Source organism: Mesoplodon densirostris, chromosome 2, assembly GCF_025265405.1.
Source record: "Mesoplodon densirostris isolate mMesDen1 chromosome 2, mMesDen1 primary haplotype, whole genome shotgun sequence".
Lineage (NCBI taxonomy): Eukaryota > Metazoa > Chordata > Mammalia > Artiodactyla > Ziphiidae > Mesoplodon > Mesoplodon densirostris.
Genome location: NC_082662.1, coordinates 75,523,125 through 75,550,795, shown reverse-complemented (window position 1 = coordinate 75,550,795; position 27,671 = coordinate 75,523,125). Strand labels below are relative to the sequence as shown.

The following is a 27,671-nucleotide window of genomic DNA, read 5'->3' as shown; positions in this document are numbered from 1 at the left end:
GGGCTGGAAAAGCTAAAGCACCTTCTCAGTCGTCAGTAGGGAAAAGCGGACGATCCCCGGTTGGCCCCTCCCGCCCGTAGCCATCCCGGCGCTGGCGGGGTGCTGAGGAGCCCCCTCCTCCTTGGTTCCTCCCAACCGTCGCCGTCCCCGGCGCCCTCGCTCCCGCTCCGCCGCGCACGTCGCGCACCCCCGGTCGCCACCCGCGAATGGTCTGGCCCGTCGGTAGCCACCACCCCTTTGGCAGCGCCCCCTGCTCCAGCTGCTCCGGGTCGAGCGCCGGCGACCAGAGCTGTGGCTGCCGCGGCGCGGGCGGTGGGTGGGTGGGCGGGTGGAGGGGAGCAGCCGACTTTCAACGCGGGCTGCCGGGCCAGGGGCGGCCGCGGTGGGAAGCCGAGGCGCGCGGGAGCCACGGAGGGACCGTCCGCAGCCCGGAGGCGAGGAACCGGGCTGGGTTTTCCTTAACCTGGTGAGTACCTGCTGCCCCGATCCTCCCTGACCCCCTTTCCCTGTCCCCATGCCCCCGAGGTGTCGGCCCCCGCCCGGACGGTCACTGCTCCGGGGACGCTGGCCCCCGCGAGAGCAGCGGCACGGGGAGCTGCTGCTGTTGGTGCTAATGATTCAGCACCATTCGCGCCCTGAGAGATTTGGGCAGAATGGGGGAGGGTGGGGGGGGGGCGGGCGAGGTCAGTTGCTGTTCTCCCCTCAGCTTCTGGGTTCCAGATGAACGACCCCGGCGGGCGAGGTCGGGTGGGGGGAGCTAAGAGGCTCCCTGCTGGCTTGTTCTAGGATTCTGTCCTTTTCCCACATCACGGTACAGACCTCCGTGAGTGTGCGGGGCAGTATTCAGTGTGTCTTTTTCGCACAGGCGAGTGAAGTCTGGGGCCCTTTTCTACACCTGTCATTTTCTCTACTCCTTCCTCGGTTGGATGCCCAATTCGTGCCATCATTCGCTCAACTTCACATCGCGTTGCATCCCCCGCTAACGTGTGAGAAAGATGCTGTATCCAAGTTGTCTTGCATTCAGAGTGGGTTTGATTGGTCTTGACATAGTAGGAAAAGATTTAAGGGAGGTAGGAAATAATACTTTCAGAGCCTAGGCACTTTATGTATACATACATATATATATAAATAATGTCATTAAATCATGACAACAACTCAGAACCAAATGTGCAAAGAGCGGGGAAGTTAAATTACATGCTCAAGGTCACAGCATAGGTATTTGGATATGAGATTCCCCGATCCCAAAGCCCACGAACCTTCCACTGTATTAAGGAGTTGTGTATCCAAGTGTGTCCAAGTTATATGTACATGTATATGATTTATTACATATTAAACATAGTATTAATTTTCATAGAAGTAATCTCAAACAACAGCAACAACCTGTAAACTTCCTGTGTATGGAATTATCATTCTTTTAGTATAAAAGTAGGAGCATTGTTTGAATTATATGAAAAAATATACTATTTTCTTAGAAAGCATGTGCCAAAATGTAGTATCTGGACCACACTGCATGGGAGAGCTAGGTCATAACAGGAGCTGTTCAACACATTTTTGGCAGTGATAGATGGTGAATGCTTTGTGGTTTGGCATAGCAGGTGATAGCTCCATTTTACAGACGAAGGAACTGAAATACAGAGAAGGTTCAAGATTACACAGCTAGCTAGTGGTGGAATCTGGACAAGCATTGACTCTTACACAAAACGTGTTGTAGCAAAGTGTAGCTCTGTATAGTGGGAAACTGTATTTTTTTCTTTTTACCCCACCCTTCAGAGTCAACAGTTATATTGACCTTGTATGCTTTCTATAAAAATAATGGATGCTAGGTTTTTCTTTGTTCCTTGCTTGGCCATTTGATTTGCTTTCATTTATGATTTATGTATTTTCTCTTAAGATATGCAACTCTTGTTGATGTTTCAGGAAGCAGGTTGCTATAGTACAAATGCTCATTATCTCCAAGTACTGGACTAGTATATGAGGGCAGATAGGAACATAGTCATCTTAGTCCATCATTTCTAAAGTATTTAACCATTTGCATTGGAGAATTCTTTTTTGAGTTGATGAGGATATTGATAGACTAAAGGGATAAAATGGAGGCACAAATTTACATTTGTTGTTCAGACAAGGCTGTTAAGAGAAGTAGGGTCTTGAGATGAGTCTTAAGTTTGATTTCTAGGAGGTCATTTCTTTTTGTTCTTTATATGGCTATAGAGCATACCCTGACCTCAGTGAGGCCTCTTGTGGTCCAATCTGTTTAATCCCAAAGGAGACAGCAGAATTGGTATAAATGAATAAGCCAAAATACAATCCCACTGCTATTTACAAAAAAGGAAAGTGCATGTTCTAGCTTTGGAGGGTCAGTAGGAACATTTTAAAACAGATGCAACACACTTTATTTAGATAACATCACTGAGTATGAATATAATACCAACTTGGCTTTAGAACTGTATTCTCTCTCTCTTCCCTTCTCTCTCTCTCTCTCTCTGTGTGTGTGTGTGTGTGTGTGTGTGTTTGTTGAATGACTACTATCTGCAAACCATCTAAATTCTAAAAGTCTAGCTGGGGAAACTAAAAGTCTAGCTGGGAAAATATTTACCTACATACGAGCAATTAACCAAATAGGTAGAATTGGCTTAATACTGGAAAAATGTAGTTCAGACTTAAGTGCCATATGAGTACCTTAAGAAGAAGGAGAAATAGTAATGGCTAGGGTCATAAGAGGATCAGGAAAGTCTTCATGGATGGAAGTGTATTAAATCACCCTCTGAGAGATGGGAAGGCTTTTAGAAGGAAAGAGAAAGCCAGATGAAGAAGTTCAGCAGAGAAGTGGTCATGTACTGTTTGGATGCATGGTGACAAATTATGAAGAACCTTGCGTATCAGGCAGTGAAATCTGCTCCTTATTGGGTAATCATAGGGAACTAGTGTAGGTCACTGAGCAAGCCAAGTTTCTCTTTGGCTTGTCTTGCTCACATTCTCCATATTCCTTGTTCCAAGTGCCGTTTGAGAAAATGTCATATTTCCTGGGTACTGATATTAAAAGTACTAACCCAGAAAGTTTTCTATGCAAGTAAGATTTTTCCTCTTCCAAGGAGGTTTGCCTTTTTAAAAGCTTTCCCCCTTTTATTATAGTATTACAAACAATTTGGAAACTAAGAATATATAAAAAAAATCACCGTAATCTTACTAAAGACAACCACTATTAACATACTGATGTGTTTCCTTCCACTCTTTTTTCTGCACATAGTTCTAATCATGCTGTGTATGTCACTTTTTATACATTTTTACTTTAAATTTTATAACAGTAATTTTCACTTAATTACAATTTGACAGTGAACATTTAAAATGCCTACATAATTTTCCATGAGGTAGATGTGCCATAAATTCCTAATCACTCTTCATTGTCACTGTATTTAAAAAAAATTTTTATTGCAGTATAATTGATTTACAATGTTGTGTTAGTTTCAGGTATACAGCAAAGTGAATCTGTTATACAAATACATAGTCACTGTATTTTTGATGATAATAAATAACACTGTGATGAACATCTTTTTTCATAAGCTCTTTTCTAAATTTTAGAAATTAGTTCCTTAGGATAGAGTCTCAGAAATAAAAGTTCTGGGTTAAAAGGTATGAGTTCTTGTTTGACTTTTTTAAAAAAAATTGAGCTATAATTGGTATATAACATTTTATTAGTTTTGGGTATATAACATAATGATTTAATATTTGTATATATTGCAAAATGATCACCACAGTAAGTCTAGTTAACATCCATTACCACACATAGTTACAGATTTTTTTTGTGATGCTTACTTTGACTAAATTTTATGCAAGTTTTAAAACTCTACTGGATTCTGTATGTTCTCTTTGGAGCATTAGCATATTAAGTACAGGATATTTGCATATTAATAATTAATAACATTCCTGTCTGTGACTCCTCAGATTATACTATTTCAGGCAAACTTGCTTTTTGATTAGAAAGATTAGTTAAATCATGGATACTGGGAGAAAGGCAGGCAGTTGGGGCCACTGAAGAGAGAAGATGTAAATAATGGAGGACAGGTTTGGTGAGAGTGAGCTCGAGTTTGTAGCCAGAGAAGGGACTTGTGTGATAGACGACTTTCTGGTCCTGGTGTTGTATTTGTGGACGTCAACTCTCTCCTTTACCGTGCCCTTCCCTCAGGAATCCACCCCTATCCTCCACACAATATCTGTCTCTTTCAAACTTCTTCCACCCTTCTGTATCAGGTTCCAGGTCTCAGCTTCAGTATCCCGGCAGTGCAAGGCTTATGAACTCACTATCGCGTTCTAATTTGGAGAATCCACATAGGTAAGCGCAGGAATTCCAGACCTCCTTCAGTTCTCAGCAGAAGCCCAGGTTATAAGGTGCAAGAGTGTCTGGTGGACATTGAAGACTCTCGCCCTCTCCCCCGTGCACATTGCCAGAGATGGCCTTTGAGAACAGCAGCCACTGGGGAGTCGCCTAAGGTTTCCAACATCCCCTGCCGGCATTCGGGTGCTCCCCTCCTCTTGTTCCCAGTATTTCTCAACCAGAGGAAATTCCCCTCATTGAGGAGAGACAGTGTGCTTCAGTATCCCACCAGTTGTAGGGTTACATGACACTACCTCCTTGGACAGGTACATTGGCCAGGCCTCTGCCTTGCTTCCCCAGGCTCTCACCTGGGTTTCCTCTGGACCCCACCCCCATTCTCCTTGGAATTTGAGGCCAAGGAGCCACTGAGGCAGGGAGGCCATGAAGTGTCTCTGAGAACCAGTGGAAGGGGAGTTAGGGATATGAAAGTGCCTCGAGGGCACAAGTAGGTAGCAGAGAGGCAGGTACTTGGAATATATCATCAGTTTGGAAAGATGTGAAAGGAAACAATGAAAACTGAAGCATCACTTTACAAACCAAAAATAGGCCCTGTCTTTTTAGGACCTGACAGATGATTTCTGGTGGAAGTTGGGCACTGAGGTAGGCTGAGTAATATTCTGGCCAGAATTTGTCATGTGCTTAGTTGGGACCTACTATTTAAAACAGTTTGCTTAAGCTATTAGAAGGTGGTAAGTCTATTTCAGTTCCTCCCAGGCATTATTTGTCAAAGTTCAACTGGGCTTAGTCAACAGTTTTCCCTAGGGTTAAGTTAAAGCTAAAAACTTAAATTATTTATTATTATTATTTATTCTCCACTACTCTTATTTCGTTAGTTCCCATTTGACATTTACCTAACAGGTTCCCACCCATGGTACACACGATAGTTGACAAAGCCAAGGTGCTGGGATTGTTTAGGCTCTGAGAGTTGAGTGATAAATCCAATTTTCTCTTTTTTCTTTCACTTCTTACTTGTAAGCAACTAGTTGGCCTTTGTTTCTTTGACTTCTTTGAAGGTTTAGAGTTAGGTGATCAAGTGGTCACTGCGTCTCCCCTGGGGCTGATTACTCCTTTTTTTTGAAATTGATGATATTTTTGGTCCACTGGGTATGCTGAGCTGTCCACATTGTTTGGTTTTTCTAAATTGTGTTATGGCACCTGAGCTTCCAAACTTCTGTGTTATTTTTGTTCTGCGTAGCTATGTGAAATGGAACATTATGTTTGATAAAAGATTATTTTGAACATTTCTATCTCTTTTACCCACTACTTTGCAAAGTCTGAACTGGTGACACATCTAATTCGGCAAGGTGGCAGTAGCTTGTTTTTATAAAAATTCTCCTCCCTCCTCTGTGAGCTTATTTGCAGTGAAGTTGACTTTTTAAAGTAAAGTGAGCATTTGTAGATTTGGAAGATGGATCAGCAGTAAGCCAGGGAGCAGCTTCAAGATTATTTCTATGCTCTTTGCTGGATTAGAATTTTAGGGCTGTTTAGGTATACTTCTCATTTAAGGTAGTACTGTCCTTTTGTAAGAGAAGAGAGCCCACTTAAAATTTGGTAAAATCTAATTGATGTGATTCTAGTACTGTGTTTGACTGGCTTTGTGATATGAATGGTTGTATGTGTGGTGTATTGTTAGGAAAAGTTAGGAACTGTGGATTTAATTTGCATCATTGCACTTGATGGGAAGATTTTCATGTGTAATTTTGTCATTGCTATTATTTAAAATATATTTTTTCCAGGTATTTAATAAATAAAATCTGTAATCATGTGTGACATTCATAGTGATTGCTGAAAAATCAGGACAATAATTTTAGCACACGTCTCAGTTTATATTTAGAATCGGTCTGTCTGCAGTTACCCAAACAAATATGTGCTAGCTACTCTATGGAGAAGAAAGATAGAAATTGAACACTTTCTACAATCAGCTTAGTTCACATGAAACCAGATGGAGACGTTTTCATCTAGCTGTAGGTTTGATCACATCCAAGATGATAATATTGTATTTAATTACTTAGCATCTCTCAATCTAGAATCCTAAAGATTGACAGATATTACTTCCTCTTTTTTAATGATGTGAAAAATCGAGCTAGGCAGAGGGAAAAAAAAACAGGCAAAATGCATGCCGAATCATCATAGGATTAGAAATTGGTTTACAGCTGCCCCTTTTATACTAATTTTGACAATAGGTGCTACTATTTACTGTTATATGTAAACAAGAGGATGACCTTCATTCATTTATTAGATAGTTTTAATGGTTTTACTACTTTTACAGTATTTGAGAAAAAAAAATAACTCGTCAAATCCATTGAATACTTTTTCCTAATCTCTGATGTCTACTTTTAGTCCATGTCAGTTTCACCCTTAGTCAACACACACATACTTCAATCCATTATTTTTGGAAAATTTAAACAAGTTATTTCTGGAACTTGCTGCAAAAATTAAAGGAAAACATACATTTTAATATTCAGGAAAGTTTTAAAGGGAGGGATCAGTGCTTCTTAAAATCAAGTGGACTATACATATGTGGAAAACTTTTTCACTTGTCAGAAATCAGTGCCGAATGGGCATTTCTGGCAGAAAAAAAAGTTTGCTGCTACATATGTTAGGAGGTTGTCATTTTGGAATAGGAGGCATTTTCTCTTTTAAAAATGTATCTTGGGTATGTGTTGAGAGCTATTTTCATCCTTGACTAAGGAATTAAAAGTTAAATGTATTTTTCATTAGTTATAGTATGGCCTACTTACTTCCATAATGTGCTTGAAAGCATATCTGTGAATTTTGTTTTTGAATTCATAAGGAACCAGAATAATAAATATAGGATGAAGTGAGGGTCCTAAAGTATAGCTTCTACTGAGAACAAAATTAAACAAATACACTCAGCAATACCTATGAATATAGATATTTAGATCTCCAAGTAAAATTACCTAATGGTAATCCAAGAGTATTTCTCCCCTTGTTATAACTATATATATTATGGTAATATGCAAGTGATATTCATGTTTTCTGGAAGAAAAGAGTCCAGTCCAGAATAGTGTAAATACTGTGGTTTATGTAATTATTTGGGTGATTTCTGATATTTTGTAGGCATTCCACAAATGCAACAATTTTTTCTTTCAGTTAATGTTCTGTATTTTTTATTGTGATAAAAACACATAACATAAAATTTACCATGTTAACCATTTTTAAGTGTATAGTTCAGTAGTGTTAAATATATTCACATTGTTGTGAAATAGATCCCTAGATCTTTCTCATCTTGCAAATTTGAAATTTTATACCCATTAAACAACAACTCCCCTTTCCCCTTCCCCCAGGTCTCTGGTAACCACCATTCTACTTTCTGTTTCTATGAGTTTTAGTAGTTTAGATACCTTAATATAAATGGAATCATACAGTATTTGTCTTTTTGTGACTGGTTTATTTCACTTAATAAAATGCCCTAAGGTTTTATCCATGTTGTAGCATATGACAGGATTTCCTTCCTTTTTAAAGCCAAGTAATATTCCATTGTATATACACCACATTTTGTTTATCCATTCATCTGTTGATGTATATTTGGGTTGCTTCCACATCTTTGCTATTGAGAATAGTGCCGTTATGAACATAGGTGTGCAAATATCTCTCTAAGACCCTGCTTTCAGTTCTTTTTGATATATAGCCAGAAATGGGATTGTTGTTATATCATCTTTGGAGAAATGTCTATGCAAGTCCTTTCCCCATTTTTAAATCTGGTTATTTGATTTTTTGTTGTTGAGTTGTTGGAATTCTTTATATCAGATAAATGATTTTCTCCCACTCCATAGGTTGCCTTTTCACTCCATTGATTGTGTTCTTTGATGTACACAAAAATTTTGTTTAATGTAGTCCCATTTGTGTAGTTTTGCTTTTATTGCCTGTGTTATTTTTAGCAGTTTAAAAATGTATTGATAGAATTGTTTCAAGTTGCTGTTTATTATTTTTCTCTTTATTCTTTGAAGTCCATGAGATTTTTTGAGACTTTGCAATTATGATGCCTGGTGTAATTATTTAACAAATTAAACTTAATTTTGATTAACTTTTTCTTTTTGGAAGATCCACTTTTTAATCTGTTTAATGTAGAATTTTGTTGCTATAATTTAACTAATATATTAATAGGAATTATGTTAAACCTGTACATTAATTTAGGGAGAATTAACATTTTCTAAAAAATTAATTAATTAATTATTGGCTGCATTGGATCTTTGTTGCTGTGCATTGGCTTTCTCTAGTTGCAGCAAGTGGGAGCTACTCTTTGTTGTGGTGCTAGGGCTTCTCATTGCAGTGGCTTCTTTTGTTGTGGAGCACGGGCTCTAGGCATGCAGGCTTCAGTAGTTGTGGCACGTGGGCACGGTAGTTGTGGCCCATGGGCTTAGTTGCTCCATGGCATGTGGGGTCTTCCCAGACCAGGGCTTGAACCCATGTACCCTGCATTGGCAGGCAGATTCTTAACCACTGTACCACCAGGGAAGTCCAGAATTAACATCTTTAATACATTGCTTCTTCCAATCTGTGAACATGATATGTGTCTCCAGGTATTTACATCTCCCTTGATTTCTTTTATCAAAATATCATAATTTTAATTACACATATCTTGCACATTTTTTTTAGATTTATACTTAAGTATTTCATATTCTTTGGAGCAACTGTAAATGATACTGCATTAAAAATTTTTGTTTCCATTTCTTTGCTGTCAATATATAGAAATGCAATTGGTTTTTGTGTTGGTCTTGTATCCTGAAACCTTACTGAACTCACATTTTGGATCTAGAACTGTAGATCCTTTGATTTTTTTAAATATAGACAATCATGTCATTTGCAAACTGAAACAATTTCTTTTCAATCTGTATGCCTTTAATTTATTTTTCTTGCCTTGTTGCAATGGCTAGACCTTCTAGTATTGTGCTAAATAAGAATGGTGAGAGTGGACATCCTTACCTTCTTCCCAATATTAGAGAAAAATTATTGTCTTTTACAATTAAGTATGATGTTAGCTCTATGTTTTTTTGTAGATGTTCTTTATTAGGTTGAGGCATTTCCCCCCTTTGTTCCTAGTGTACTGAGACTTTTTATCCTGAATGGATATCAAATTACATCAAATGCTTTTTCTGCAACAATTGATATGGACATATGATTTTTCCCTTAGCCTATTGATATGGTATATTGTATTCATTAATTTTTTAAATATTGAATCAGCCTTGCATACATGGAATAAATCCCATTTGGTCATGTATACATGACACCCACATACAAACACACATACATATACATGTTTATTGTAGTATTCAATTTGCCAACATTGTTAAATATTTTTTGCTATTAATTTCAAGAGAGATATTGGTTGTAGTTTCCTTTTTGTTGTGCTTCCTTTATTTGGTTTTGGTTGTTAGAATATTACTGGTCTCATGTGGTACTAAGAAACTACTGCTTGTTGAGTTTGGTGTTGTATCAAATTCAAATATCTATAATAACCTGAGAAGGGTATTAAAATACTCCTTTTTCCAACTACATATCTCTGTGAGGCCAATTTTTTCCATATATTTCAACCAAAAGAACTTATCAAAATGAAAGCAGAAACAGGTATGAGAATCTATTTTCTTGAAGAAAGATATTAGAGGAATTTGAAAAAGTACAAAACAATGTTACTCATTCCTTTTAAAAAAAAACTATAGTTATTTTTTAATACAGTATGTTTTTGTTAACATGTAATGGTTTTATTATTGTTATTTTTAAATGAATGAATAAGTATTTTAAACATTTATCAGTTTTACTTTCTAATAAGGTGAATATTGATAGATATGACCTACAAAAACAAAGCTCAACAAAACTGAAAGAGCATAAAGAGTTCCAACACCAAAAGTTTGAGAAGCACTACTAAGATGACCAAGGCAAGGAGAAAAGTGAAGCCAGAGGCATGGGCATATGCATCTCACACTTGGCATTGGTTTAAACAAGTTGTTACACGTGCACATTTTCCTCTTTCTCTGCTAGTATTTTTATTTCACAAAAAGATGCTTTTTCCTCCACATCAATTCATTGATATGTATGCTAATCTCTTAGGAAAAAATACGATAAATAGACCAATAGAAGTCCACAATGTAATCTTCACAAGATGAAATCCCTCAAAATTATCTCCACCCTAACTTTAACAAATGTCTTATATAGACATATAACTATATTTTAAGTTACAAATTATAATAGAAATATTAATTCAGTTATAACTTATGCAAGGATGAAGTAATTTAGAAAGTTTTACCAAGAACTGACTAAACGATAGTACAAGAAATATTTACATTACTGTCTTTTGATTTTGATTATTGTAAATGGCTTTTCTTTTGTGTTTTTCCCCAGTACTTCATTGAAGTATAATTTGTATATAGTAAAATGTACACCTTGTAGAGTTTTTATAAGATTTTGGTAATACCATTTGAAGATACCTAGTTTGTAATAGAATGAACATGCAAGATGAGATGATAAAAAATCATAGAATATCAGTGAGGGCAAAAATAAGATGAAGTGAGCTGGGGAGACATTAGCTCACAGAATCCATGTTATGAAATCCTGCATGTTTATTAGAGCTGGACACGCTTTCTTTTTTAACATCTTTATTGGAGTATTATTGCTTTACAGTGTTGTGTTAATTTCTGCTGTATAACAACGTGAATCAACTATATGCATACATATATCCCCATATCCCCTCCCTCTTGCATCTCCCTCCCACCCTCCTTATCCCACCCCTCTAAGTGGTCGCAAAGCACTGAGAGCTGGGCACATGTTTAATTCAAGTTTTCTAACTTCCAGGCAAAGAGGGACATACAGAAAGTTTAATGATTAATTGAAAAGCTAATCAGAGAGAAAAACAAACCAATTGCCTAAGAGGAACAAAGTTGTTCCTATGTAGAATCCAAAGTGAAATTTATGCTACAGTTTCTTTTAAAGTGGATTCAGTATAGTGTAATGCAAAATGTCTTCAATATCCTTACAGTGGAATTCAGTAGGATTCTTTGGGCTATTTTTTATAATGTCCTTCAATGGACCCATGATGTGGATCTGTGTCTTTGGGGGAAGTAACCTCCAAAGATCTGATTATTTTCTTTTCTAACATGAGAATAATATCTGCCTTGAGACCATTGTGATATAGGTGAAGATTGTAGTCTGTGCTCAATAAATAATAACTATTCTTCTGTTATAGGGTGGCTGTGACCAACAGTATAGTGTGGTCCAGGTATGTAGCTCTCTGATGATCTGGCTTAATCTAGGAATGGATGTTACAGTGTCTCAAAGAAAGTTCTGCATATCTTTTAGGAATTCCTTCATACATATTATTATTCTTAGCTGAGATGTTAAGGAGCAATCCATTTGAGGTTTTGCTCCCTGAGAATTACCTGCTATTATTTCTTCTCAGTCAAGTAAAGAATTCCATGATTTGAGAGTCAGCTGGACCGAGTAATAGGAGGACTTTACCAAATGTATGTAGCTAAATAGAAGGCATGGCTCCTCTGCAGCAAATGGGCTAAAGTAATGATCTTAGACAGGTTTAAATCTCCTCCAAAATCAATTTTGCATTTGTTCCAACACACAGAAGAGTAGGTGTTGGAAGTCCTAAATTTATCACAGGGAATGTGGCTCCAAATGCCCATTTCAGCTAGAACAGTTTTAGGTAGAGATAAAATAGTTGGAATTACCACTTCCACCTCTCTTGCAGAGAAGTGTAATTTTTTTCTTCAGACCAAAATATTTTTTCTGGAGTGTTTTTTAAACCATCAGTTAAGTTTCTATTGAGAGAAAGTGAAAAAAAAATTGTTGGGGTTTGGAAAATTCTCACCTAGCAAAAGTTGAATTAGGCCGCAGACTTTTTTGAATAGAGGAGTAAAATTAGTTTGTAGTAATTGCATGAGCATTTTAGGTTGGTTTGCTTCGTTAGCAGTAGTCTTTTAAAGTCAACTGTCAGATCAACGTAATGGATATTTGATTTTTAAAAATCTTTTGAGCGTTTGAGTCTAATTTTCTTTCATTAGTAATCCCTTGAGAATTTGCCTTAAGTAAGTCCTACAATCTGTACACATTTTCCACATCATTTAAAGCCTTCTGGGGCTGCCCACGGTGGACTAACTCAGATTCACTGTGATGTCTGCAGGCGGCTGAAGCTAGAGCATGGGCTCCTCTCTGCTTCCCAGGGCCCACAAGAGAAAGGAGGGCCCATCCTTCTTGTCCAGACTAAATCAGTGGGAAGGTCATGATCTTAGGTTTGGAGTCAGTTAGGTACTTTTAACATGTGCTAAAGAATGAATTAGACTCAGTTATATATCCTAGCCTCAATGATTGTTTTGAAATTCTAAGCAACTAATTTGATTATAACATAGCCAAATTTCCATCATATTAGAAATTTCCATTTTCCTCACTGCCAGATTAGAGTTTTGGGGTTTAAATAAATGCTTATTTATTTGTAACATATAAAAATAACATAATCTATTATTAATTATAAATGATTATTAATATATAGTATTATATGTTATAATAATATAATAAACTATAATTCTCATTCAGTTTTCCTTTTCCAAATACCAAAACACCTCTTGCTTTATTGGAAAGTCTTCTGTAGAGTTTGATTTAATTTTGATTTAAACTGATCCTTAAAAAATGAGTTATACAATGAGTTACAAAAATCAGTTATAAAAATATAAAAATATTTAATTATTAGATTTATGCTACCTATTTATTAGTCTTGCTTTCATGGTTGAGATTTGCAGTTTCTCATAGGAAAACTAGATGAATGTTTAATTTTTGGCAAAGAGCATTTCTTCTCTATATTATGGAAAATCTGCAGGATGTCATTCTAGAGGGTAAATAAGAGGGCTACCCTTTCCCCTTCCCTCCCCTCCCCTCCCCTCTCCTCTCCTCTCCTTTCCTTTCTTTCTATGACTATAATTTATCTGTCTCATTTGAGTTTTGGATGTGGTTCTGGTTTAGGGTCCCTTAGTCCATCTCCTCTAATTAGTGGATTCTGGTCTGTGAGGAGTCAGATAAATGGACTGGGAAGCTGAGAAAGGAAAGCTTCTCTGGTGCATATAGTCCCCAGGGCACATTTGTAACTCAATCTGTATGACTGGTATCTGCATCATTTTTATCCTAATGGTCTTCTTAAGCAGTTGTCTCAGATTGTATAATATAATAGATGAAGGGTTATTATTTTAACTCTAACATGTTTAGGTATATATTTGGTAGGTGAGATAGTTGTTATATAAATTCTAATGGACTAAAATGAGGAAAATAGGAAATTCATTTTTTTTTGTTATAGGTTACCTCCAGGTTATAAAGTACAAGCTAAATACTTAGCATAGTATAGGTGAAATAGTCATATAACTTGTTAATGAAATTACGTGAAATAGGAAAACGTTACTGTATTCTAAAAACATACTTAAATTGTCCAATCTTGGGATCACAGTATAGCTCTGCAAATTATTACTTTTACCTCCCCACTGCCCTTTTCTGGCCCAAAGGAACCACATTTAAATTGAAATTCAAATGTAGTGAGCTCAGAGTTTTGTCTACTTGCAGTCCTTCTGTCTGTGCTCCAAGAGGAAATACTTGGCTTATGACCATTACTTTACCCTCTTTGGACATCATCAGAACTGTGGGTGCTGCAGCCTGCTTCTTCCTGAGATGAATCAGCGATGCTGTCTGCCAGTCAGCTCCAGCCATGGCTGGCTGTTCATTCTAATAGTTGGGCCCATAATGTTCGGTGAAGCTGCATAAAGTAGAAGGTCATAAAACCATTTGATTTGGGCCCAAAATTTGAAACCAAAGAATGGTATGTGATTTTCTTCTTCACGTTTTAAGATTGCAGAAGTTTGTAACTAGAAATATTGAAGGTTAACTTTGCAGAAAGACTGGCAGAATTTTTCACATGGATTCCTAAAATAGATTTTTAGGGAGTATGCTTTCTGGCATTCTTCCAATTTTATTCTCATTTATATCCTATTATAATTTTAAATTACTTTCTTCTAATGCTAAATAAATTTGAGTTCTGTTTTATTTAAATTTCTGTAGTTTCTGTTAACTGGTGCTTACTAGATATGGTGAATGATATCTGTTAAATGTCTTAATTATTCAGATCACTGTGATAATATTGGATTTTTGACTGGTCAGGGATATAAGATATTAAAACCACATATTTGTATATTTGTATATACATTTATATATATAATGTATATTTTTAAAAGACGTTTTTTGAATAATCAAATAGTGCCAGTATTTCAATGAAGTTAAGAAATGTGAAAGACATGATAAAATACCTTTATTTAGATGAACATAGATGACAAAAAGAGTTTGGTGGAGTTAAGAATTTAAGATTAAGAGAGAATAAATCATTATTTGTTTCGTTTTGATTTGCCTTTTAGTAAAAATGTTTTTTTCCCCATTACCATTTGTAAAATGGAAACAAAACATAACCTATTTAGTGTATTTTGCTTGGTAAGTGTTCAGTAAATCTGTTTAATTAAAACCAAGTATGGGAGCTTCCCTGGTGGTGCAGTGGTTGGGGGTCCGCCTGCCGATGCGGGGGACGCGGGTTCGTGCCCCGCTCCGGGAGGATCCCGTGTGCCGCGGAGCGGCTGGACCCGTGAGCCATGGCCGCTGGGCCTGCACGTCCGGAGCCTGTGCTCCTCAATGGGAGAGACCACAGCAGTGAGAGGCCCAAGTACCGCAAAACAAACAAACAAACAAACCCCCCCCCCAAAATAACCAAGTATGAAAAAAGAAATTGGAAAAGTCTATTTAATATTAAAATAGATAAGAGAGTAGGCTGGTATAAACAATGTAGGCCAATGCAATAGAGATACTTTAAAAGTTTGTCTTCCTTCTTCTTTGATGTAATCCTTCGCAGAGAAAGGGTATCATGTAGACTAGGTGTCGATAAGCCAGATATTAAAGTAACTATATTTGTGATTATTTAGAAAGATGGAAGATGTGATTCACTCTTAATTTTTATTTTGTATCACCAAAATTTCATGAGGAAAATAATGCAGAGTTGCTGTAACCTAATTAAAAAGAAAACCAAACAAACACATTAAGCTCTACTATGTATCAGGCTCTGTGTTTTGTTCATATTGCTCAGAATGAGAGACACTGCCTTTTCCAGTAAAGAACTTTAAATCAAATACTTTAAAAATATGATACAATGTGGTAGATTTTGTAACAATGTTCATGGGAAGGACAGACCATTCTGCCTAAGAGATAGAAGGAAAAGAAAGGGCATCTAAGCTGTGCTTGAATGTTGGGTGGTGAAGGAGAACATTCCAGGATTAGAGGAAAACACAGGTTAAGTGCATGCAAATTAGAAAATGAATACCATTTTCAGGATTGTCTTTTTATCTCATGCTTTTATCTCTAGCTAGAATATTTTTCAAACATATTTGGCTGCAACTCATGGTAAGAAGAAATAACAATTTATTTCTTGCCATAGTATACATACACCAAACACACCCATGCCTTCCCCCCTGCCCCCCACCAGAAAGAAAAATGTCAAGACTCAGTACTTACTTTTCCTCCTACATGCAATGCAGTCTGTCTCTCTTATATTTTCATCTATTCTATTCTTTCATTTAAAAATGCTGATTGAATCTCACTAAATTGATTTCATGACCCTCTTAGGTCATGGTCTGTATTTAAAAAACAAATAAGCAAAAACCTGTACTAGAGTTCAGAATTCATAGGGAGGACCCTTTCATACACAATATGCAGGTTTACAAAGGAACTATTTGGCTTTTTCTCATCAGGGTTTCAAGATTGTGAGAAACAGACCGATGGCTTTAGCATATTTGCAGTTCAGAAGGCAACATGGTATAGTTCAAAGGTTTTGAGAGTTGAGGAGACCTGTCCAAGTCTTTGACAAGTTAGTGAATCTCTCTGAATCTCAGTTTTCCCATCTGTAAAATGGAATTAATAAAACAATCTATGAGGATCAAATGAAACAACACATCTATTTAAATAGTGGTTCTCAAACTTTTCTGTATGTCTAAATTATATAGGGACCTTTAACAAATTTCAATGCCCAGCCTGTATCTCAGACCAATTAAATTGGAATGTTTGGGGCTGGGACCCAGGCATCAGTATTTTTTTTTTCTTTTTTGAAACTTTATATTTTTTGAATAGCAACTCTTCATATTCCCCTCCCTTCAGCTCCTGGCAACTGCCATTCTTCTTTCTGTTTCTCCTTGTTTGACTATTATAGACACCTAATAAAAATATTATTATGCAATATCTGTCATTCTGTGACTGGTTTATTCCACTTAACATAATATCCTCAAGGTTCACCCATATTGTCATATATGGCAGGATTTCTTTCTTTTTTAAAGCATAATAATATTCCATTGTGTGCATACACCACATTTTCTTTATCCATTCATCTACTGATGGACATTAGGTTGTTTCCATGTCTTGGAATGAACCTGGGAGTGCAAATATCTCTTCATAATCATGATTTCAATTATTTTGGATAAATACTCAGAAGTGGGATTGCTGGATCATATGGTAGTTCTATTTTTAATTTTTTGAGGAAACTTCATACTGTTTTTCACAGTGCCTGCACCATTTTACATTCCCACCAACAATGTGAGAGGGTTCCAGTTTTACCTCATCCTCACCAACACTTGTTATCTTTTCTTTTTTTTTTTTTTGGATAATAGCCAGTCTAATTGTGTGAGGTGATATCTCATTGTGGTTTTGATTTGCATTTCTCTGATAATTAGTGATATTGAGAATCTTTTCTTATACCTGTTGACCATTTGCAGGTCTTCTATGGAGAAATATCTATTCATCTCCTTTGCCCATTTTTTAATTGGTTTATTGTTTTGCTATTGAGTTGAAGGAGTTTCTCATATATTATGACTATTTAACCCCTTATCAGATATATGGTGTGCAAATATTTTCTCCCATTCTGTAGGTTGTCCTTTCACTCTTTTGACAGTTTCATTTGCTGTGCAGAAGCTTTTTAGTTTGATGTAGTCCCACTTGTCTACCTTTGCTTTTGTTGCCTGTACTTTTGGTGTCATATCCAAGAAATCATTGCCAAGACCACTATCATATGAAGCATTTCCCTTGTTTTCTTCTAGGAGTCTACAGTTTCAGGTCTTACACTTAAGTGTTTAATCCATTTTGATTTTTTGCATATAGTGTTAAGATAGGGTCCAATTTCATCCTGTTGCATGTGGATGTACAGTTTTCCCAACACCGTTTGTTGAAGGGACTATCCTTTCCCTATTGCTTATGCTTGGAATCCTTGTCGAAGATAAGTTGACCATATTTACGTGGGTTTATTTCTGGACTCTCTTTTGTTCCATTGGTCTATGTGTCTAGCCTTATGCCAGTATCATGCTATTATAATTACTATAAGTTTGTAATATATTTTGAAATTAGGAAGTGTGTTACCTTCAGCTTTGTTCTTTCTCAAAATAGTTTTGGCTTTTTGATGTCCTTTGTAGTTCCATATGAATTTTAGGATTGTTTTCTCTATTTCTGTAAGAAATGTCATTGGGATTTTGGTAGAGATTGCATTGAATCTGTAAGTCATTTTGGGAAGTGTGGCTATTTTAACAGTATTGTCTTCTAATTCATGAACGTGGGGTGTCTTTCCATTTACTTGGCCCTTTTAGGATTCCTTTTTTCACTGTTCTGTAGTTTTCAGTGTACAAGTTTCACGTCCTTAGTTAAGCTTATTCCTAAGTATTGTATAGGCATAAGTATTTTTTTAAACCTCCTCTAGTGCAGTGTATGTTGAAATGCCTGATTGTGAAGCCTATAGTGCAATGTGTGGAATATGGTAGGCACTTGATACATGTCTGGTTTCCTTGATTAACAACATCAACAATAATGTATAGCTAACCCTTTTGTGATGCTTACTATGTTTTAGGCACTGTGCTAAATAAGTGCTTTTCATATCATGTAGAAAACACTATGTTTTGTTTTTGTTCTGTCAAACAATAGAATAGCATATGACTGAGAAAAAAAGGGAGAACACTGCTTACTAGAGAGGAAAATGGCTACTTTTATCATCAGGAGCTGAGTTACCCATGCAGTTATTTCAATGAATTATAGAATTGTCTTTCACTGAACAGCCTCAAGAATATAGATTGAATACCTTAAAAAATATTTTAGATTTAAGTTTAAACCTTACACAGTGACTTACAGGGCAGGTATAGCAGATCAGTTTGATTCAGATAAATATCTCAAACATAAGTATTCTAATTTTAGTAGAAATGTATTGATATTATATAGTGGATTGTGTCTGGTATATATTTTCTAGAAAGTACAAAAAAGTGAGTATTAACCTACAAATGCTTTTGCCACTTGATGTCAAAATCTGTTACGCTTAATGTCATGATGACTGGAATATTTTTTGTGTGCTTATTAACAAGGTCATATTTTCCATTGTATTAAGTCGATATATTTAGTAGTCTTCTGGTATGCTTTTTCCTATTGTTGTTTTGATTTTGGTCTTAGGAAGCTTATTTATTTATTATAATTCTTTTTCAGTATGATTTTTCTGTAATATAATTGATTCAAAAAGAATATCTGAATGATTTATTTCAAATATATAACTTATTAGTTGCCTTTGCATTTAAATAAGAATTTACTAGTTCTTGTCATAATCTTTAGTTTGCTTCTTCGTTTTCAATAACAGCTTCCATAATGGTGACTGAGAAAGCATTCATTTTTCATGGATGTATGTGTTCTTTATACTTAATAATGTTCAAATAACAAAACAAACATTTTTTTGTGTCCAGGAAATGGATTTGTAAGCTGCTACATCAACTTTGTTTAGATAAAGTGCATTCTTGTCTTACCTTTTTCTTTGTGCATTTTCTTTCAACCTATTCAAGTATTAAAGCATTTGTAGGATACATATGCTCTTAAATTTAAATAAGTTAATAGATGTAAAGTTCTTAGAATAGTATCTGGTACTTAGTAAGCATTTACTATATGTTAGTTATTGTTTATTGACAGTGACTTACAAAAATGTGTAATGCAAAAGTGTATCATGGTAGAGTCAGATATTTGCAAAAGAAGTTGAAGAACTTTATGCTTTGTGAATGAGAATATAAGTTGGTATTTCTGCTTGTCAGTGCACCTGAAAATGAAATGCTTGATATACCAACAGGCATCATGTATTCAAAGCTGAAATTAGGTATTTAAAATTGAAGTGTCAGATTTCAGGAAGGAAAATTAGCTTTTTAAGGTTTTACAGATGATTTAGTTTAAAAAGCTTTGCTATTGAGGATCTCAAGAAAATTGAAGAATTTTAAGCCTAAAGAAGGGCTTAATCCTTTACTTTGTTAGCCTTTGTAGGCACAAAATTAAATTCATTTGATAGCAGTAGAACAGTTTTGAGGTGAGGTATTAGTAGAGAAAGGAAGAACATTTTCTGAATGTAGGATTTGAATGAAGGATTATTTGTTTCCAGAACATTCCAATATGATAAAACCCAAGCTAGGAATAATCCACTTGGATTGGACTCTAGAATTTGTGAGAAGTATCTAAACCATTGAGTTGAGTCTTATGAAGATTGACATGTGCTGTCAGTATGATTATCTGCCATGTGCTCTCACTCTGCTGTTCTCATTCTCAAATTATTACCTTTGACACTGTGGAAATATTAGAGTCTCTTGTGATTGACAGTTGAAATCTAGAATGTGTCACACAGGACAGCCATTGCCAGAGGCTGTGTGATTTACTTAGAATTAATGACTAAGCATATTTTGTAGAGGCAAATGAAATCATACACTCCTATGTGACTGAAAAAAATGGTTTAATTTTGTTAGGAAGAAAAATTTAACCCTCAACCCATCATTTCCACCCTCTTCCCTTGGCTTTCCTCCCTTACTCTTTTTTTTTTCTATTTTTTTACTTTTGGCTGTGTTGGGTCTTCGTTGCTGCGCGCGGGCTTTCTCTAGTTGTGGCGATCAGGGGCTGCTCTTTGTTGCGGTTCGCGGGCTTCTCATTGCGGTGTCTTCTCTTGTTGTGGAGCACGGACTCTAGGCGCGTGGACTTCAGTAGTTGCAGCACGTGGGCTCAGTAGTTGAGGTTTGCGGGCTCTAGAGTGCAGGCTCAGTAGTTGTGGCACACGGGCTTAGTTGCTCCGTGGCATGTGGGATCTTCCCGGACCAGGGCTCAAACCTGTGTCCCCTGCATTGACAGGCGGATTCTTAACCACTGTGCCACCAGGGAAGCCCTCCCTTACTCTTATTTCTTCCTTCTTCCTTACTTCCTTTTCCTTATGAAAAATTAACTTCATCCTTTTGAAAAACTTTTCCATATAAATATGCTATGATATACATTTCCCCCCATTTTATATTCCCTTTGATTAAAGGTCTTAAGATGTGTTAAAATGATGCTAACGGAAACTAAACCATGGTATTGTATGAACTTAGCATACAATGTGTTGTTTAAAGTGCTGTGCTATGTCTTTCCATTAACTTTATTAATTTCTGAAAAGAAGATCGTGCTCATAGAAAGTTTACTGTGGAGGTTAGTCACAGAAGGAGAGATTTTGTGAATCTGAATGTGGATACAGTATAGGGATGAATTTTGTGCCTGGCTGCAGGGAGGTAGTGGAATTAAGGTTTTTTTTTTTTTTAAAAAAAGCAATGAACTTGGTGTTGGACCTGGGCTCTAGCCTTAGCTGGTACCTAGCATGGCCTTAGGCAAGTCAACTAACTTCTTAACTCTCAGCTTATTCATTTGTCAAATGAAAAAGAAAAATCTTATTACATTGGCCTTATAGTGTTGTGAAGGGCAAAGGGATTGATAGTGTGAATGCTGGAGTAAAGCTGTTCTTTGTGCATAAGTGGTAAGGTACCAGTCTTACCACTTACAGCAATGTAACCATCTATTCATCTGTAAAATGGGAATGATAATAGTTCCAGACTCATAGCATTTTTGTATTACATGAGATAATCTACATAAAGCATTTTTACATAGTGCTTGGTACAGAGCAAATATTCATTCATTTATTCACTCATTATTGAGCGCCTGTCATGTCCTAGGTGCTTGGAAAACACCTGTGAGCAGAACCAAACATAGTCGCATTTCTTTGCAAGTTTATAGTCCTGTGACAGAGATGGAATTGATTAAAAATAAATGTATAATTATTACTATAAGTGCTACGAAGGAAAAGTACCCAGTGCTCTGAGAGTAATGTCAGGGAAGGTGGGCTCTAACTAGGCAAAGGCCAGGGACCGATGGAGGTTGATTTCAGTCAGAAAGAGTATCATGTATAAAGCCTATGTAGTGGGAATGTGCAGTGGGTAGTTACCGCACAGAGAGTGAAAGGGAAGGTGGCTCAGAGGCTGGAAAGACAGGCAGGCTAATTGGCACTTGCATCTGTTCAGGGTTCCATCAGGGAAGCAGAACCACTGAGTGATATGGAATAAAATATTTATTATAAAGATGAAAAGCAGTCTACAGAGGGCTTATAATTTTGCATCTGGTGCTGGGTCAGCAGGGCTGAAAATCGGAAAGAACTAATATGAACTAGAATCTGCTAGAATAGATTGGAACCCATAAGAACAAACTGGAACCTATATCTGACTCTTGCCTTCTTTAGTCTTGACAATGTGGGTGACCTCCAGGAAGAGGCGCTGTTTTTTGCCATGGAGCTGCACGTGTGCCTGGTCCAGAAAGGCTTGATATACCAGGATTTGGAGAAGCTGAAGATCTGACAGGATCTGGAGCAGCTGCAGGCTCAGATGCTGCTCTATACCGAAAGGGGGAGCCAGCAGATTAGTGTCAACATGCACAACAGTGCGTGGTGCCCCTGTACTGAACTTTGGAGCATAAAGGCTACTTCTTTACTTCTGCCTTCAAAATTACATGCAGATTTCTTCTTGTGGCTAACTCTAACCTGAAACTACGTAAGGAAGGGATATACAGGAAATATTGTTAACTTAGCTGAATTGACTAGTATCACAGGTCTTTTTTGGAAAGGTCTTTTTGGGCCATGAGTGGGCTTTTGGATTTTATCAGATGAGCACTGAAAAGCTGTCAAAGGAGTTTAAGCCAGCTAGGATGATGGGGGGGAAGGGAAGTGCGAGAGTAACATGACAAGATTGTGATCAGATTTGTATTTTGGAATCTGCATTGTAGGAAATGGATTGGAGGGGACTAAGAGTATAAATATGAGTAGCCCTATTAGGAACCTAGTGTAGTGGTTCAAGTGAAAGAGTGATGGTGGCTAGGACTATATGTGGAGGGGAAGGGGACATAAACAAGTAGATGGGTTCCAAAAATAATCAGGGGATAAACAAAGCAGGACTTGAGCATGGAATTGCTAGGGGGTAGGGAGAGGAAGATTCCAAGATTATGAGTTTGGTTTTGAGTTTGTGGTGACATTGAGAATATCCAGATGGAAATGTTCAGTAAGCAGTATGATATTAATATTAGTCATTGCTGTAGTAGTAGAAGCATCAATAGTAATTGTTAATATTATTATAGTTGACTTATTTTCTGGGGGCCTGAAACCATTTCTAATTTATATATGGACACTCAGTGCACTGCTCATTCCCTGGCATAGAATAGGACTAATTTTTTTATATCCCTCACTCTCTCGACCACTATTTGTTGACAAAATCTCACATTTTCTACTCTTGTAGAGAGTTAACCTCTCTATGTCTATTAATTCTCCTTTTAGCTCTTAGAGTACCCTCATTCTGGGCTCAGTAAACTTTTCTGTATGAGGTCAGATGGTTTCTATTGCAACTATTCTGTCCTACCATTTTAGGGCAAAAACAGCCTTAGACAATAATATGCAAATGGGGGGTCACTGTGTTACACTAAATATTTATTTATAAAATAGGCAGTAGGCTGGATTTGGCCTGTGGGCTGTAGTTAGATCCTTGTGCCTAGCCCATTAGGCATTTCATTTCTTTTTTATTTTTAGTTATTTTTAACTCACTGGCTCAACATATTCAAGTTTTTTCTCTCATATCCCTCTCTTATTACACACCTCCAAAAAGACCCAACTTTCCTTTAGACCTTCTTTTCCCTAAACTACATGCCATCTTTCTTTTCCCATTCCCTTTTGAAGGTCATCTCTTCCTTCTTTTATCTAGTAAAGCCTCAGTAATCTGACTTTTCCTGTTGCTGTCCCCCAAGCAGTCATAACCTCCACTTTTCTAAATAAGGTGACTACTTCTTGGTCGTTTTTCTTTTTGATTTTTCTTTCTGTAGTACTCATGTGGTTGATCATACCTTACCTTTTAGGAAACCCTGTTCTCCTTTTGACTTCTGTGACCCTGGAGTCTCATTCTCCTCCTATCTCTGATGGTTATATATCACTACCTTTTTAAAAATTGAGGTCTCACACACATGCGCACACACACATACACACACAAATATATGTAACATATATAGACTAAATGGCACACATATTAAGGATACGGCTTGATGGATTTTTAAGTATGTTTAAACTTGTGTAAGCATCACCTAGGTAGAGATATAGAACATTTCCAGCATCCCACGTTTCCCTCATGACTAATCACAGTGAATGACCTCTGATTCTACCCAGAGGTGGCCTTTATTCTGAATTCTATCATTTTAGGTTTATATTTTTTTTAAAAATTGAATCATAGTTGACTTACAATATTATATTAGTTTCAGTTGTACAACATAGTAATTCAATATTTTTATAGATTCTACTCCATTCACAGTTATTACAAACTAATGGCTTTATTTCTCTGTACTATAAAATATATCCTTGTTGCTTATTTATTTTATACATAGTAGTTTGTATCTCTTAATACCATACCTCTATCTTGTGCCTCACCTGCTTCCTCTCCTCACTGGTAACCAATAGTTTGTTCTCTATATCTGTGAGTTTGTTTCTGTTTTGTTATACACATTTGTTTTATTGTTTTAGATTTCACATATAAGTGATAACGTAGAGTATTTGTCTTTCCCTGTCTGACTTATTACACTAAGCATAACACCCTCTAGGTACATCCACATTTTTGCAAATGGCATTATTTTATTCTTTTTTATGGCTGAGTAATACCCCTGTCTGTGTGGGCATGTGTGTATGTGTGTGTACATCTTCTTTATCCATTCATCTGTTGATGGACACTTAGGTTGCTTCCATATCTTAGCTATTGTACATAATGCTGCTATGAACATTGGGGTGCATGTATCCTTTTGAATTAGTGTTTTCATTTTCTTTGGATATATACCCAGGAGTAGAATAGCTAGAGCATATGGTATTTCTATTTTTAGTTTTTTGAGGAACCTCCATACTGCTTTCCATAGTGGCTGCACCAATTTACATTCCCACCAACAGTGTACTAAGGTTCACTTTTCTCTACATCCTCACCATTTGTTATTTATAGACTTTTTGATAATAGCCATTTTGACAGGCATGAGGTGATATCTCATTGTGGTTCTGATTTGCAGTTTCTTTGATGATTAGTGATGTTGAGCATTTTTAATGTGCCTGTTGGTCATCTGTATATCTTCTTTGGAAAAATGTCTATTCATGTCTTCTGCCCATGTTTTAATCAGGTTGTTTATGTTTTTTTGATACTGATTTATTTGAACATTTTATATACTTTGGATATTAACCTCTTATCAGTCATATCATTTGCAAATACGTCTCCCATTCAGTATGTTGTCTTTTCTTTTTGTTGGTGGTTTCTTTTGCTGTGCAAAGCTTTTAAGTTTTTAGATCCCATTTGTTTACTTTTGCTTTCATTTCTTTTGCCTTAGGAGACAGATAAAAAACAATATTGCTACTATTTAAGTCAAAGAGCGTTCTGCCTATGTTCTCTTCTAGGGGTTCTATGGTTTCAGGTCTTATATTTAGGTCTTTAATCCATTTTGACTTTATTTTTGTACATTGTATGAAAATATGTTCTAATTTTATTCTTTTGTATGTAGCTGTCCAGTTTTCCAGCACCACTTATTGGAGAGATTGTCTTTTTCCATTGTATATTCCTGCCTCCTTTGTTGTGGAATAATTGATCATAAGTGCATGAGTTTATTTCTGGGCTCTCTATTCTGTTTCATTGATCTGTGTGTCTGTTTTTGTGCCAGTACCATGCTGTTTTGATTATTGTATAGATTTAGTTTTTCCTGTTCTTGAACCTCATATAAATGAAATCATACAGAATATATGGGCATACTATATTGTATCCAGCTTCTTTCACTCATCATTATGCTGTGATAGTAATCCATGTTGTTGTGACTAGGTGTAGTTCATTCTTTTTTAATATGTAGTTTTCCATTGTATTGATATGTCACAATTTATTTCTTCATTTTACTCTTAGTTTGTATTTGTGTTGTTTCTGGTTTCATCCTATTATTACTAAAGCTGCTATGAATATTCTCATACAAGTCTCTTAGTAGACATATGGGATGTGTTACTTACTGGGATTGCTGAAGTTTTAAGATAGAAAATGCTACTAAGTTTGAAATGTCAGAGGGAAAAGCTTTGGTTATAGAATCTGGAGTTTAAAGGAGAATTAGGAACTAGAGGTTTAAATGGTGTAAATCCTTTCTTCCCATCTCTTCCTTTTTTTCCTCTTACTTTATATTTTTAGGATTGGTTTTTACAGGGCAGGGGGACTGGAGTGGGAAGTTTATTATTAGAGATAACAGAGGCATTAAAACCTTAACAGCAAAGACAACCAAGGACTATATGCCAAGAACTGGAAGGTAAGTCTGAATAGGCAGTAAAACTGTAGGGTCCAGAAGAAACATTCAAGGATGGGGTACAGAACCAGGAGTGCAGCAACCTCCAGTGCATGCAGTGGAGTTGACAGAATGAAAGGTTCCAGCAGTGGGCCACAGAGGTGTATCCTGTGGATGTGAACCACATATGTAGAACCTCTACACCAACTTCATCAAAATCACACACACACACACACACACACACACACACACACACACACAGCCCAATCGAATTAATATAGAATACCTACTATGCAAATACAGCAAGTAAACAATATAAGCAACTATAGTGTACTTGATATGCAGTAGCAAATCTCCTACCACACCCATCTAAACCAGTTTGTTATTCCTAAGTCCTCCGTATAGAAACTGGATCCTAGACCTTGCTAAGAACTGGTGCTGATATTTTAACTTCTTTTTTATATGATAGCTGGGCCACGATAGATGGTCTGTTTGTTGAATTTAAACCATAGTGTAGAATGGATCCATCATCAGGTAAGTGATAATTAAGTCTTGGACACAAATAATGTAATTTAGGGATAGCTGTTGATTAAAAGCCCTCAGTGTCCTGACCATATCTTTGGTGCTTTACCACTTCATTATGCTCTCCCTACTTCCACCTGCTTGCCAACATCTGCATTACTTTCCCTTAGGGCTTTTGAGGACCTTTCTGGAAGCCATGGAACTACAGGACCCTTGCCTTTCTAGACCTCATCTCCCCACACCCACTCTCACCCCTCAGGAAGGCTAAAAGTGCTAGGGAATTAATACTCATCCACCCCCTACAGCAGCCGTCAACCAATGATTGATCCCTGGCTGGGTTAACTCTGAAGCGTGGTGTTTTACACTGGTTCTCAGAGTTTCCTCAGGGATTAAGCTTCAGCCATCTATAGTGTAGCTGGCTTTGACTGGCTTGATTGACTTCCTTCCCTTACCTGTCTCACTTCCCAGTTCCCCTAACAGGATTTCCTGTACTTCCTGAAATAAACTACTTATATCTGAATCCTATTATTAGGGTTTGTTTATGGGGATCTCAAACTAAGGGAGATCTCTTTCATAATATTCAGCTGAAAGGTAGACAAGTGAAGAACTACATCTTATTTATTTATTTAGCAGTACGCCGGCCTCTCACTGTTGTGGCCTCTCCCGTTGCGGAGCACAGGCTCCGGACGCGCAGGCTCAGCGGCCATGGCTCACGGGCCCAGCCGCTCCGCGGCAAGTGGGATCTTCCTGGACCGGGGCACGAACCCGTGTCCCCTGCATCGGCAGGCGGACTCTCAACCACTGCGCCACCAGGGAAGCCCTACACCTTATTTATTTACTTTTTTTGATTAGCAATTGTTTTGATTTCTGACTGCTTCCTGGCATTTCTACTCGGACATCCCATTGATAATGTCAAACTGAAATCAGAACTTAAAAAGCAGACTGCTCCGATTGATTAGGAAAAGAAGATTTCTAGGATTTTGCTTTATTTTCTATTCCTCTCTAAAGGGAAATTTTTTTTTTTTTTTTTTTTTTTTTTTTTGCGGTACGTGGGCCTCTCACTGTTGTGGCCTCTCCCGTTGCGGAGCACAAGCTC

The 27,671-nt window shown here is 36.9% G+C and overlaps 1 protein-coding gene across 4 annotated transcripts in view; it reads left to right on the top strand.

The window, feature by feature from the left end:
• The first annotated feature begins 342 nt into the window (after nt 1-342).
• Nucleotides 343-27,671, top strand: part of TTLL7 (tubulin tyrosine ligase like 7) — a 161,183-nt gene continuing 133,854 nt past the window's right edge. For all 4 annotated transcript variants that reach the window (XR_009531140.1, XM_060090021.1, XM_060090018.1 and 1 more), the window contains exon 1: nt 343-466. The gene's annotated coding sequence lies outside the window, so the exon portion shown is untranslated. The remainder of the gene's footprint in view (nt 467-27,671) is intronic.